Source organism: Haliaeetus leucocephalus, unplaced genomic scaffold (genome assembly GCF_000737465.1).
Source record: "Haliaeetus leucocephalus isolate CR32 unplaced genomic scaffold, Haliaeetus_leucocephalus-4.0 Scaffold228, whole genome shotgun sequence".
Taxonomy (NCBI): Eukaryota; Metazoa; Chordata; class Aves; order Accipitriformes; family Accipitridae; genus Haliaeetus; species Haliaeetus leucocephalus.
Genome location: NW_010972664.1, coordinates 3,321,114 through 3,337,253, shown reverse-complemented (window position 1 = coordinate 3,337,253; position 16,140 = coordinate 3,321,114).

Below are 16,140 nucleotides of genomic sequence, written 5' to 3'. Positions count from 1 at the left end.
ATATTCTTAAAGGGATGTTTTCTGCAGGTTTTTCTTTTTCCACACCAGGTCACATACTGATATATGATACCATTAGTAGGCCATCTTTAGCCCAGTTTCTCCACCAGATGCATATATTTTTAATGATTCTTTTCTTGTCAGAATGAATAAGGTTTTACTGGTTGCTATACTGAAAGTGGCAGGTGGTTGATAAAGTGCTCCACAGTTCTGTCCTTCCATTCATCAATTTCTTGCAGGTATACAGTTTGTTTTTAAACACTATAATTCTGTGTCACATGAGATGTATATAGGCTTAGGGGGTCTATTCAATAAGCCATAAATTCTGTAGGTGGCTCTTGATATTACTATAAAGTTGGGATGCCTTTGATCTTTTCAGCTCAACATACGGCTTTATGTTTTTCACATTCATCTAGAAGCTCATGGTCATAATCAGGAAAAAAAACCCCAAACAAACCAGAAGCAGAAGGGCAGGCTCTTTTTCCTCTGCAATAAAATCTATATTCTTCTCTCCCATCCTACTCATGCACAGTGTGCAACCCCTACTTAAGGTCGCAGCCTTTGTGCCCCACTTGCTTTCTGTCTCTTTATCCTAATTGGGTCAGAGTAAATCTTATATTCCCCTGTGACTGCCAGAGAGGAAAGCATTTTTTAGGAAAGAAAAAAGGAGACAGAAGGGGGGAATGAAGAAAGAGTAGAGACCAGATGGAGTTTTCCTGGATCCTAGGGGACTTGCCCAATTTGAGAACAGCCGGTTTAGAAACAACCTTAAAATTCTTCTGAAAGAAGGTGCAAGCTCAGCATCAAGTACTAGTTAAGATCTTTTGGCAACAGCTCTATATGTATACTTATTTTTCTATGCATCTGATATTACAAGAACTTGATTAGCTGAAAAGTGATACGGGTTATTATTTTGGAACAGCAAAAATTTACACACCCATTTAAACTTCAGCTCCCTATCTTCACAGATGGCTTTATACACTTGGTCGTCTCTTCCATCTTCAGGCTGGATTCTTTCTCAAACATATGACTACAGCTCACAACTAATTGCATTAATGGGTTGGATCCATTTCTATACTGTCCAATACACTTGTGAAACAAGCTGCCACAGAAGCAGTATGGCTATGCTAATGCAGAGCTTTGCTAAGGTGAATGTCTTTAAGCCAAGTAGTTATTTTATTAGAGACTAACATAAAGACATCAGAAATGGAAAATCTATCACTTATGCACATGGTTTATTACACTTGTTAACCACCTTTGCATCAAAACTCTGTTATTTCTCATGTGAATTCATGCAGCTATAGTTTGCACATCCTGGGTCTGTTTTTATTCCATTGTATTACAGAACAGGTAGTACCTAGACATTCTTCCACTGGGAGAGATTATCAACATAATCAAAGTAAACTCTCAACCTGCTTTTCCACAAATTAAACAGGTTGTGTTCTATATGTCTCTCTTAAAATACATGGCATTTTTTACTCAGTGCTTAGCTTTATTTTCTCTCCTTTCTCTGTATCTTCTGTAGCTTTTTAATATCTTGCTCTTGTTGGACCAAACCTCTTGTAGATAGAGTCAAGCTAATATTCTTCAGCTGAGTCCTTTCCCATGCTTGTAGTTCCTTGTGCATTTCATAACACCTTTACCGCTTCTTGCCACTGCATAGCTTTGGGAGCTCATGCTGAGCTCCATTGCAAATCCTGCCCCTTCTGAATTGCTGGCCACTAAGAAGCAGTTATGAAATGAAGAGTGTATACTTCAAGCCAATATTTTAGCACTATCAAACACCTCTCAAAAAACTTTTAGGTGAAATAAAAATCTCTGTTTGTTTGATCTAATCCACTGTTTTATCTTATGTAAGCATCCTGTGTCAGTAAAACCTGTTAATACAATTAATGGGCATTTAAAGTGGCAAGACAAATTAAAAAAAGAGAATGAACTAGAGGCTCTGTACAGAAGGAGTGATTTATAGGCCCAGATATTTTTTAATAATATCACTGCTAAAATGTTTTTAGGTTAAAATTGAAATATAATGGATAAAATATTAATTTAATGAAAATTTAGTGTAGGAGCTGGATTTTACACTAGCTCAGATTCAGGAAATGTATATTCTAGTACCAAACTAAAGTGCCTAAACTAGGAATGCCCTTGTTCTGCTCATGGAGAAACAGATTGCTCAGAAATTCAGCCCATCTAAAATGTCAGTTTGTATCTGGCACCTCTTATGGTTAAATTTATATCATTGAAAGCATCTACTCCACTGCAAAATTCTTGGTCCCCATGTGCAGTGGTAGAAAGAGACCCATGCCTGCCCCACGATGGACCATGCCTATCTCAGGTAAAAGGTCCATATCCACACTGAAAAGAATTATTATTCCTTGTAGAGTTTAATTAAAATGCTTTGGGTGCAGCATGAGGATACAAAGGAGTAGGTAAGGATGCAAAGACTGCAGGAATTGTGTTGGAGGTGTGCAGAGAAGTGAGGGAGTCCAACCTGCTGCAGTTGCATCCATATGGTACAGGGGTGGTTCTAGGACCATTTCCCAGAGTTGCATCACATTTTCCCCTCAAAAAGAATCAGCCGATTTGCTGTGAAAGGCAGCTCAGGAGTGAACTGCCTTACATTATGCATAATAAGGTGACAAGGAGCCAGGACTGAATCAGGGTCTCAGTTATCTGATGGTATACATTTAAAGGATTAATCTTCTAGGCATCCTAGAGAATATCTACTGTGCTTTAAATAAAAAAAAAAAAAAAAAAGAGAGAGAGAAAGAAAAAGGAATAAAGAGCAAATCTGTACAGTGGTCCCCTGATCTCTACATGCTTAATCATTATCTCATTCCCTTAGTTTGCACTGGCCCTCACCAACAAACTGCCCAGATCAAGCCTGCCATGTTCTTGAGGACTTTAGACTTTCAGTGCCTCTTGCTTTCAGATACAGGGATTGGTCTCTGGTCCTTTTTTAAATTTAGCAGGATAGGTATATCTCATTTAGTCTGGGTGAATTCAAGCCTATGGATTTTATAGTGATAATAAAATTACTTCCGTTCTTATAGTGATATTTACGACGGACCATAGGTACATGAAAAACATTCTGTTTTGTTGTACAGATTTTTGCAGTGAAGCAGCAATTAATAAAAAACCAACAAACTTGTTCTCTTAAATTATTTGATAAAGAGAATTATTGCATTTACACAGTATATGACTGTATTCTTTGTAAACTTTCTCAGTGGATGTCATGCCTCAGAAGAAATGTGAAACTTACGTTATAAGCCCATCACTAGCTCATCACATGGGTAAACATAGAAATACATTTTTTCTTTGGCATAATGAGTCAAAAAGGTCATCTTGCTGCCAGAAAAGACCAGTTTATTGCAATATGTGGGTAAACATATTTTAATCAAATTTTTATCTGTGAAGATCCTGCCTTCTCTTAACTAAGTCCCGATATGTCAGATGTCATACTGGGAGAGACAGGCAAAATATAACCTACGCATATTTTAACTCAGCTAAAATTCTGTTTGCTTTTTCCCTTGGAAAAAGTGGATAACCACAACTGGGTATGGCAGAGACATGATATCTGTGTAGACTAGTCTCTCTATTAGCTTTCAAAAATCAATTAAATTAGAACAGTGTGTAGTTAAACATAACTAAAAGATTTTTCAGACAGACAACTAAGTTTCAGTGAAAGCCACTGAGGTTCAGGCTTCTAAGAGCCTAACTCACTTGTGAAAAATTACCTTAAGTTCTTAAAAATCACCTAGGTACTTTTGGAAATCACAGCTGAAAGAAACTCTCTCATGTTCTAGAATAACTCTTCATAAACTGCAGCAGGAGAAACAGTATACTTTTTTCTGATACATTACAAAATAAGAAGAATTAGCAAAATAAAGAAACAAGCCATAGCCTTATCTGTTGCAATGCACATAAAGTATAAAACATCTATACATTACAGTGAGATGCTTGGATTATCTGTTTAATTGTTTAACACAGAGATACACTGCACCCATTAAATACAGAAATTGTGTAATAATAATCCAGCAGGGAGAGCTAGAGCATAATACTTTTGCCAAGCATTTAATGGCAAAGATTCAGACTGCGTAATCAATTAGAGAAGACATTGCTATTATGATATGCATTTCTGAAGGACCTCTCCAAAATGCCTAAGCTCTCTTATTTCCATTTTGGCTTGCATTGGTTGCCTCAAGGAAAGAAACTAAACTTTCCTCCCTTCAATATGAATCTGCTAACTAGCAAGGCACTTACTTTGCAGCTGCCTCCAGAGACACACAACCATGCCCTTCCACAGCTGGTTGTCCACCCTGTGCTGAAATCGTCTTGCATCACAGCCCAAAGACTATGACACTTTGGATCTAATACGATCTCCAGAACAGTGACAACAAGTTGTCAACTAAGTCAGTACCCTTCAATATGTAGTACTGGTCCTATTTTTCTAATTTTGAACTTTGCTGTAAAATTTGAATTTGGTCCAAACACTGTGCATCCATTGCTTGGATATATCTGTAAATCAGTCTTAATCATTATGTTCTTACATGGTTTCATGTCAGCAGAGTGTATAGATTTACAACTTCCAATAAATAGAATGTTATTTGCAATTTGATGAAGCCAAGATATATTGTATAAAAATATTCTAGTTCATGATTTGCCCTTATTTGGGTGGATTTTCTGTCCCACTGCATTTTATATAGCTATAATGATTGCAACTCTGCGTGAGATAGATAGATGGAAAGAAGATACCTGTAGAAGGGATAAGACTGTACAGGCCAGGATTCTGAAACCCAGGGCAGTGCCTGCAGGTGCTTGATGCTGGTATTCCCCTTCCTGTTTTCCTCCCTCCCCACATAACTGAAAATCATGTCTACAATGTGTTAACAGATTTTCCAAATCTTTTCAGCTCTTTTTGCACAGCCATCTAAGAAATATGGTCCAGTTACAGCTATAAGACCTGTTTCGTGAAGAAATATATTTTCCCTGAGTTCTTGCAAGTGCCAGTTGGAACCAGTTTCAGTGTAGAGCAGAAATTCATGTGCAGAACTGTGTTACAGAGCACTGAGAGGCAGAACACAAACACTACACAAAGGAAATCTCCGATAAACGCCCTGGCTCCGAGTGATTGCTGAGCAGCCCACGCTAATAACAGCAGGAAAATTACTGAGTAGAGAATGAAGCAATTAAAAGCTGTACTGGGTTTGGCACATTCCTGAGACACAGAGGGCAACTGAAGAAATTTAATAATGCTGCACTCTACATTTGTCAACACTAAAAATATCCACTCACAAAATTTATTTCTGTCTAATAATAGCCAGTTCTAAGGCACCTAGATATTATCAGATTTTTTTGCATAAAATTATAGCATAGACATTTGGGAAGTAATGAACATCACATAATAGTTATCCAGAAGGTAGAGTGATGTTTATCCAGAAAGTGTATTTATCTAGGGAATTATCCAGAAGGTAAAGAGAGAATACAGTGGTCTGCTAACACTTGGAAAAAATGATCAGTGGTCAGAGATCCAATCTTGCAATGCTGAGTTGTGTTTGACAAGTGTTGTAATGTGATAGAGGGAAAATATTAAAGGGGAATTTGAGAAATGAGGATCTAATCAAATATGCCCTCTACCTGAAATATTTTGACAGTAATAAAAACTACACTGTGCATGGGTACCATCAGTCTTTCTACCACTCTATTGTCTTTCTACAAAAAATATAACCAAATCCTCTGTTAATAAAAAAAAAAAAAGTTGCATATGCCAAATAAAAAACACAATTTCAAAATTGCATTTGTATTAAAGATGCATTTTTTACAGGCAGAAATATATGCAATGTACAGTGATGTACAGATGCATCTGAGCACTATTACTCTTGATGTAAGGGTGGAAATGGTGTTCAAGTAACAAAGCACTTGCCAAAAAGGAACATGAAAGTGGACACTGATTCATATTTTTCACTATCAAATAACAAAATAGAACCAGTATAACAGGCCCTGCTAACCTGTCGTTCAGGGAAAAAAAAAAAAAAAGCATGTCTGTGCCTTTAGAAACTGATGTCAGAGTCATTTGGGGCTAAATAACAACACAAGAGATGAAACACTTGCTGTAATTTGTGATTCTGAGAGCTGCTATTACTTTGGGAAGGCTGTGCTATCGTGTGCGATGGGGAGAGATGGCAACTGCAGCTGTGCTGTCATAACAAGGTTAACCCCGCAGTCACAGGAAGTTGTCAATCTAAATGGAGACATACTGTGGAGGACCAGGCTCGACTTTCCCTGCCTCCTCGGGGAGGGAAACCGGGGGAGCTGAGTCACTTGTCTTGCCCAAGGAGGTCTTGGTGAGACAATTGCTACCACAGGCTGAGCCAGGCTGCGGAGCCCACGTCCATTTGGGTTGATAAAATTGCGACTAATGGATTTATCATTTTGTAGCAGCAGTGCCACCCAAATTTTAGAGGGTAGTGACAGATTAACACAAGAGGATTATGCTCGTTAATTGGTATTTACTGGTATGTTTGACTGGAAAATGAAGATGTCAGGATCTGGATGCTGAGCTGGCTCTGTAAGGAGATGGTTGGAAGTGGGGCTTGTGCTATGGCACAGCAGCTCATGGGTGAGAAGTTGCTCAGTACTATGTAAAACAGTCTGCTTGGGACTGAAGAACACCTAAGCAGCCAAGGCTTCTTCACCCCCGGAGGACTGTGGCTGTGATGGAGCTTGGCAGGCCCCCACCTGCCTCCTGCACCTTCCTCCACAACTCCGTTCCTGTTGGTAACACCCAAGTGCAAGTGAAGGTGATGAACATTCCTCTCTCTCTCTCTCTCTCTCTCTCTCTCTGTGATATTTGTCTTAGCACCTTTCATCCGAAATGAAAAATATACCTTTGCTGATGTTTCTTTGGAAATTATGCAACTTCAAGAGATCACATAGGAAATCAGACCAGCTTTAACTTGTAATGAAAACTGGTTAAAATTTATGCTGTTCTTCATTTTTATTATTTATTACAGTCCCTGCCCGAGTATATTGATTTTGTGCCAACCTCTGTTCTTGTCACAGTTTTTGTCACACAAATGAGGTTCCAGAAATGTAATGCCTATATTTTATGAAATACAGTCCTATGCCATTTCAGGATGACCTTTTCAGTATTCTGCATTCTGGTGGGTTGGCCGTTCCTGAGACAGGGGCCTATTTCCATCTATGCCTTATCCCCTCAACACTTATGTTTTAAAAGTAATTTAAACAGAGGTTGATGTATCAATTTCTTTTGTTTGTATTGGCATGCAGAGTTTATAATCTCCTTTCTGGAAAATCAGTGAACTGTGGACAGCTTACTTTTCACTGTACGTGCCTCCATGCAGCCTCTGTGTAGGAATGAAGTTTTAATTACAGTATTAATTTTAGTATTAGAATATGTTAAACTGATGGGACTGTTTTGCTTTCATTTCCAAGCAATTCCAAATGTAGATTTGAAGCAGCACTATGAAGCACACTGGTGAAACAACAGTTTACCAAAATCAGTAGCCCTCAGCTATGAGTGTCTGAACTAGAAGGAGCAGAGGCCACAAAACCAGACATACAGACTTACAGAGTCATCATAGTGTCACCATAGGGTGGCTGAACATACACAAGTTACAGAGAAAAACCTTGCTAACTAGGTCCTACAGTGGCAGGGTGAGTCCTTACAGTGTCTGCATGTCAGGTGTCTTCTGTAGGCAGTATCACAACTGCAGAATATGAATACCGTAAGGAGCAATTTCTGGTAATTAATTATTAACTTTTCCAGCAGTAGCATAAGAAAAAGGCACAGCAAAACTGTCTTTAAAAAGAATACCTGATTCTCAGGTTTTTCCCCTTCAGGCTCAGCATGGTAAGAGTCCCTTGCAGTCTTTGGGAAGGCATCTGTTCCAGTTAATCACCCCCTATCACACAGATCACAGGAGCTGCTGACTCTTGATTTCTCTTATGACAACTTTAGTATGTGGCATTTTCCCCAGTACACACTAATTTACTTTTGAACTGAATAGTTTAGAGTACACAACAAAAGACTGTGAAATCATGTACCCTGACAAAATAATCCAACAGGTAGGATATTTAACCAGAATTCAGGAAGCTGAGTATTTTTGTTGGTCCCTACTATGGCTCTGGTAATCCTCTGAGCCCACGCTCGGAGCCTTTGCTCCCTTGGTGGCACTTTGCATCCATCTATTTAGACCAGTGGTTCCCAGAAGCACAAGCTCAGAGGGAGCTGACAGCCAGATCTCAATGCTGCAGTGCATGTGTAGTGACTATGACTCATCTGTGACAGATTATCCAGTTTTTGCATGCACTGTGGAGACAATTTGTTTATGCACAGTAAATCCAGTACATCCAGAATGTATATGTCTTGTTACACACCCTTTTGTCACCTGTGTAGCTTGTGCAGAAATTCTGACACATCCTGAACACATCAGATTCATAGTGCATGCACACTTTTTGTGTGCATTTATTTTTTGCCTGGAAAATATATAAGCTGTGAGAGTCTTAAGAATGTGCAATAGAAAAGCAATCCTGACAGATTTTTCCCAGCTGAAGTCCAGAAAGTCTCTGCTACGTGTATACAGGATAGGTAACTTGGACATAGTAGAGTATGTATTGCTGCAAAACATAGGGACCCCATAACATTTCAAAAGAAACATTTTATCTGGAGGAAGGGGCAGAGTGGAGTAAAGCACTGATTTTTTCCTAGTCTCATTCAGAAGGAGAGCTGAGCAGCTAGGGGGGCTGTATTATCCACCAGCAAGTACAAATCAGCACAGTGCTCTTCACTGCTCAGGTGGGTGCCCTTTGTGCAGCAGCATGCCATGCCACCACTGCCTTGTTTCGAACATCAGCATGCTGCTGCTTCTTCTGGAGAGCCTCTGTATCACCCTCAGGTAGCATCAAGGCAAGAAGGGACACCCCCAGAAATCTTCCAGACACTGCAAAGCTGGCCAGCTTGAGCTGATCTGCAGTATCTTGCTGGAACTGGAAGTTTCTGCTGAGCCTGAAGTCATCCCACTGTACCTTCCTTTTACAGCACAGGATGTTACAGAAGAGCCTAGTCATTGTTTACAGAAAAATTACTTTGGATAACATATTTTGGGGATAAAATAGCAGGCAGAACAGTCAAACCAAGAGGGCATTTACATCTCATGCATTCTCATGCTGAAATTATTAGACAGCCTAAACTGCAGTTCAGCCAGCGAAAATGCCTTCCTGCCCTGCCTGCACTGCTTCTTGGAAGAATTAATGAAGTCAGTGAGAAAAAAAGCACTCTTCTCCAGCAAACAAGCAAACTTTTAAATAACATGTACTTTAGCCCCTGAGTATGTAGTTGGACCTCTGAGCAGTTAGTTATCTTCACACATTTCAAAGCTATTACTGTCAAAAATGCAAGAAAACATGAGCAAAAAATGAAAGTGCAAATATGTGTGAGGCAAAACCTTTCCTGCAGAGAACAGAAACCCAGAAAACCTTCTAGATCAAACAGTTTAAGGAAATACATTACCATTTTGGATTCACAAGGGTTTCCTTAGGAGGATTAAACACCTTCTTTGAAAAAGTTCATCTTAAAAGCTGTCACTTGTCATCCAAAATGCCCTGGAGGTTTAGCAGAGGTCTAGACAGCGTTGCAAGTCAGAATTTTATTCAACATTTCCAAGTCAGTCTCATAAAATTCAGGCAAACCTAAATGAACGTTTGGGAAAGACAGATTTGTTGAAAAACATTACTGAGCTGTATAAATAATGACAGCCAAACAGCAGGAGCAGGGTGTGGGTAGTGGAAAGGCTGTAATAAATGCAAGCAAGAAACTTTGAGTAACAATGCACGGTTACCCTGTTATCACCAGCATGGGTACTGACAATAGCAAACATTTTCAGAAAGGGCTATGTTGTAGCTATGTTAAAACAGTAACACTTCACTGACATAAACACATCAATGCTGATCTGTCCCAGCTGAGTAAGGGGCTCTTGAGCCCTCTTCAGATCTGCCATTGTAGGGAAAATAACAGCCAGACAGTGCTGGACACCATACCAGTCAAAACCAAATAGAAATTACTATCTGTAAATTGCACAACATGCTTTAACTATATGAGCCAATATGAATACTTACACTTTCCCTGTGAGGACATCAAGAAACCTAGAAACGCGTGGCCTGAGTTCTGCTACAACAGTGTAGGGTCCCAGGGGCACCAGCCAACACACCCGAGTCCTGTTGGGCTCTTCAGCTCGGGAAGTAGAGGCTGTGGTACCAGCCAGAGGCTGAGAGGGGCCAAGCCAGGCAGAGCTCACCAAAGCTACGAGGTGGGTGTGTGAAACAAAAGGTGCCACACTGCCAGTATTTCCAAACCCTGGCATGCAGTGAATTGACTGATGGCACATTGTCTGATTTGTTGTTCTTATGCCCAGCTACCAAATCACATTAAAAAGAGCTAAAACACATTAAACATCTCCTAATATGAAGTTGCCTTGAAACAATGGCTGGAGATGCAATGTGAATATGGGAATTGTTCCATGTGATCCTGATGCATCCACAAAACAATTTCCCTTTTAAACTGCTCAAGCCAGCTGTGGGAAAGGCAAAATAGGCAGATGCTCTAGACCAGTAAAACTACTCTCGAGAAGTGTAACGGGTACTGCCCTATCACCTAGAGCCAGGTGGGTAGCGGCAGCTGAAGGACAGAGGATCCATGCTTGCAGGGAGGCAACCCATTGAAGCAGCTGCATCACTGCCTCCAGGGTTCCTTCCAAGTCCCACAGCAGCGATGGTAGCAGCAAGACTCAGTCTCTGAGCCTCTCTTTCTACATGTTCCTCCCGTCATCTCAGATCAGCTTTTTCTGTACTCTTCTCCAGCAGACCAGTGCCTATCTTTGACCTATAAGAAAAATCAGTTTCTGTTTGCTCTTGAGAATTTTGGGGAGCTTTAAACTAGTGCTATAGATTGAAGACACTTGCTGGATGGAAAGAGGCAAAGCAAAGACCTGTCCCCAGAACCATGTTGTTCATTTGTTCTGTTTGTGTTTAAGCTAAAATAATCTAACCTGGTATTCTTTCCTCTAGGCTGTTCTTTTTAGTTCTTGGGAATCAAGAGTACTAAAATCTAACCTCATCTCCCCATATTTAAAATGGAAAAATAAGTGCCTACCTTGCTGGGGGAAGGAGAAGTGAAATGGAGCCATTTGAAGATGGAAGCATTAAAGATTATGAGGCACCAAGAGCTATATCAGTGGGGTTCCTGTAAATAGTAGAGATCAAAAGAAAGATTTGCATGCTCTAAACACACTTATATGTTTTTGGAGAAAAAATGGCATAAAAAATTCTACTGTTATATTCTCCCTGTCTAGACATTAAATGCAACAGAGAAGCACAATGTGTTCATTTACCTAAACACTTCCTCATAAAAACAGTCCCACTCACTCACTTCTAGCTGAACATTATCAGAGGGTGCTTTCCTACTTCATGTGGCTTAAAATGTTGATTTTATAGCCTGGATTCTTCAGAAAAGGGATGCAAACAAAAAGTTTCAGTCAATACCTATACACTTCTGTCACAATGGAGTCTTGTCAGAATTTCATGTAAGTAAAATATGCAATTTTGAATCAGTGGCAGATCTAAAATAGAAAAACAGAATATTCTACATTGTTTAAAAGATTTGGAGATATAAAGTGGTCCTCTGTCATGGTTTAACACCAGCCAGCAGCTAAGCACTGCGGCAGCCACTCACTCACTGCCCCCCACCCAGTGGGATGGGGAAGAGAATCAGGAAAAGAACTAAAACTCATGCGTTGAGATAAGAACAGTTTAATAGAACACAAAGGAAGAAAATAATAATTATAATAACAATAATAAAATTACAATAATAATAAAAAGATTGGAATATACAAAACAAGTGATGCACAATGCAATTGCTCACCACTTGCCAACCGATGCCCAGTGAGTTTCCGAGCAGCAATCCCTCCCAGGTCAACTCCCCCCAGTTTATATACTGGGCATGATGTCACATGGTATGGAATACCCCTTTGGCCAGTTTGGGTCAGGTGCCCTGGCTGTGTCCTGTGCCAACTTCTTGTGCCCCTCCAGCCTTCTTTCTGGCTGGCCATGAGAAGCTGAAAAATCCTTGACTTAGTATAAACACTACTTTTAGCAACAACTGGAAACATCAGTGTGTTATCAACATTCTTCTCATAATAAATCCAAAACTAACACTATACCAGCTACTAGAAAGAAAACTAACTCTATCCCAGCCGAAACCAGGACATCCTTTTTTCTTTTTCCACACATTGGCAAGTTGTCCCTTTACCTGGCATCCCGTTGGCTCAGATTTCAGACACGAGATGTGAAGACAGCTTAGCATTACTCACCCCATAAAAATCTCTTTTTAGATGTAAATAAAAAATGTATTTTCCTGAATGCTTTCAGGAACTTCCAGCTGAGACAACAGAAATTCACACAAAAGGGTCCCTCAAGTTCCCCAGTCCTCCTCTGTGCTTATGCCCACACCTGTTATCAGAAGTGGCATAATAACCCCTTTGCTTTTGGTACTGGTGATGATGGTGACAGCTTCTACGGTTCAGCCATTCATGGTGGAAAGAGACATGCAGTAGAGATGCCAGGTTTTAAAAATTTTAAGATATTCATAGCATCACATAGAAAGATAATAAATATCAAACAGGTTTTAAGGGTTATCGAGTCAGAAATCAGCCCCCTAAATTATAGTTTGGATTTAAAATCATATTTTAAAAAATGAAAATGTTGAGTCCTAGTGCTAGGAGCATAAAACTTCACAAATTTAAAGCTTTTTAGAACAATCTTGGAGAGCTGTAAAGTTGCTTCAAAAGGGGGGGGTGGGGAGAAGAAAGGGGGAAACGTGACTCCAGCAGCTGAGATTTTAAGGGAAAAATGAGCATCACAGGACAACTTATGATACAGAATAGAAGATCGTAGAGAACATAAATCCAATCCAGAAAGAGCAGTAATTGAGTACTGAGTATGGAACTGGAATGCTGAGATAACAATGATTGAAAATAAGTGTGAAAACAAAGAAGTAAAGCTAAATATCTCTTCTTTCTTCCAATCCTTTTGTTCTCCCAAGCAAAGTGATTTCCAGAATAAAAAGACTGACTATGATGATGTTCCCTCTGTTTTGAAAGTGATTATCCTATGGGGATCAGTATTTTACTCTTCCTTATATTTTTAAAACTTTTTCCTTCTGCATGTGGGTTTCAGATGAAGCACATTAGAATTGCTAATAACATGCCTTACTTAGCTAAGAATATATCAGGTCAACTCAGCAACAGAATGAGTCCAAGAACAGCAGAGCTGGAAAAGAAATAGATGTAATTATTCTGTTTTCAGTACAAAGTATATTTGCAAGATGCTGCAAAGAAATGAATATTCAAAACAAACACATTGTCAGGAAAAAAACCACCCTTATTAGGTAAAGAAAGGAAATAAAGTAGTGTCTGTAAAATAACAAATTTCATTTCTGACATCAAGGAATGGGGTGAGGAAATGGAAATATCTACCTTTGAAAACTGAAGGGGAAATGTGATGACTAGTGAATCTGATGAATTACATCAATTGTATTTCATGGCAGCTGACACCGCTCAAGTCCAGTCCAGAATGGCAGTAAACCAGTCTGATGACTGTTCAGTGGAGTGTGTGAAATGGCTTTAGGGGTTTCTGTCCAGAACTTATACCCATGAATTCATGTTACCAAAAATAAGTTCTAAATAGTTCAGTTTAGAGTAAATATTTTGGGGTCAAAGTAATCTGATATAAATGAATTGATGGCATATAGTTTGGTCTACCATATGCAGATATATGATAAACACACATTGACGGCCACTGTGTGAAATTCTTGGTCATTTTACATTACAACCCCTCATGTACTTGCCACCTCTCTGATTGTAGACACCACACTGCCTCTAGCCTAGCACTTAGCATAAAGGGTGCCTCTGCTATCTCATTTTACCAGCTTTTCTTTCATTAATCAGCAACAGACATAATATTCATCACAAAATTAGATGTACCTAGTTTTATTAAATAGGGCGATACTCTATCCTTATACACAGTCCTGGAACTGTAAGCATTAGAGAGGCACTAGGTCTTATTCTGTGGGTCTGAGTATATTTATAGCATTCCTTGGCTGGAGCAAATATGGCTTATCATGGTCTATCAACCAGGATGAATATGAGAAAAGGTGTAATATATACCACACGTGGTAAAAAAAAGATTTACCTGCCTAAAGATCCTAGTCACAGAGTGGATTTAAAAAAATTACATTGTACAGGTAATTTTTACTCATACTCTAGCAAAAAAGAAATTAATGTCAGTGTCGTGGTACTGTTGATTTGATAAGCTGTACAGAGCCCCAGAGAAGAGCGCTTCCTTTGACAAAGAAGAAAGTAAATTTTCAGGTAAACATGCTGGCACTTAGAACTTAATGCTAACAAGATGTACAGGTTATTCCTCACATGTTATGCCAAAGCTTCAGTGTGGAGGTATGACTGCCTCGTAGCCCATCAGGGCCCAGTTCCTCAGCTTCATCCCACAACAAAACAGACTTTAAGGGACAGAGAAGGTGATTTTTGGTCAAGCTTTTGCCAGATTGATCTAAGCTTAAATCACTTCTGATGACAGGGCAGCCCCTTGTAGTGCCTCTCCCGAAAGGGACAGCTGAAAGTTGATAGTCTTACAAAACAGCGCTGTTAGCATATTTTGAAATTGATATTCTGAGTAAGCTTACCAAATGCAGAGCAAATTCATTTTACTTTGAAACACTAGAAAGGATATTTCATTGTTCTCTGATTCAATGGTGGCATTAAAACTTGTCAGTTAATTATCAAAGAGATTATATGAGCATCTTTGATTGTTTCACTAACTATAATGACAAAGCTTGCTCCAATTTATTTTTACACACAATTTCCATGACAAGACTATGAAAAACAAGGCCCTTCTGACATTAAACTGCAGTTTCATTATTCCTTTGCTCAGTCATTTCATATATGCCCTGAACATCGGATGCAATCTGAAGCATAACTTGGATATCAAGCCTAGTGCGGCCTTGCTAGAAGTAAAAATCTGTACCTTAATACCCAAATCTTTCAGCGCTCTTTGTAGTTTAGCTCTTGGATCCTTATAAGCAACTTAATTGATATAAGCTTGAAGCTTAATTTAAATTAGAAAAATGCTTTTAAGGCTTTGAAAAATTTTGAAGGGTAAAATATTTTTCAGGTCTACTGTCAGAGAGATGACAAGGTGGGGAGGGGGTGTGTAAAGCCTGGGAAGGCAGCACAGGGTGCTGTTGTTAACTTAAGCCCTCATCTCAGCCTGCAGAATTAAGTCAGGTTATGGGTTCAGCAGAAGACAGGAATATACTTAAGTTCTTGATTTGCTCATAAAGATTCCTGGGGTCAACCTCAAGGAAATGGCCACTTGTAGCCCTCCCATACCCTACCACAGGTGGCCAGAAGTTTAAAGTGAAAGACCAGATATAGCATAAGGCTCCAGAAGGAAGAGATACTCAGCAATACTGAGGAGTGAAAATTAGGCCTAATTATCTCCTTTGTTTTCAGTCGTCCTAGTTTGACAGTATACACTGCTACTATTTTGGGCTCTGGTTTAGTTTATGAGTTAGATTTTAGACTTAATTTTACATGCCAAAATATGACTTAGTTTGAGGTCAAAGTTTCAGGTTTTAATAAATTGTAGTCTTTAAAATTAAAACCAAGAGCCTCACTTGGATCTTATTTTATCTGAATAGGAAGAGGAGCTTTCCTGTAACAGTAAATTGGACTGAACACCTATACAGCATTATTTTATGTTTTACTGGACATTTATTTTAGTGAAGTCTGCATCTGCATTACATTAAAGTTGAAAAGAAAGATGCAAATGAAACTCAAATTCAGATCCAAGCAACAGTCGAGTCAGCTATGGAGTTGCTAACTCCATTTGTATTGATTACATTTACATTCTGGAAATAATGAAACTACTTCTGCTGCATTTACCTTATCATGATCCCAAGCAAGGCAGAAATATTATGTAAAAGGAAATAATAATGTAAAATAGCAGGTTTAAGGAGAGAAAAAACCCACACAACCCAAACACAAAAAACTC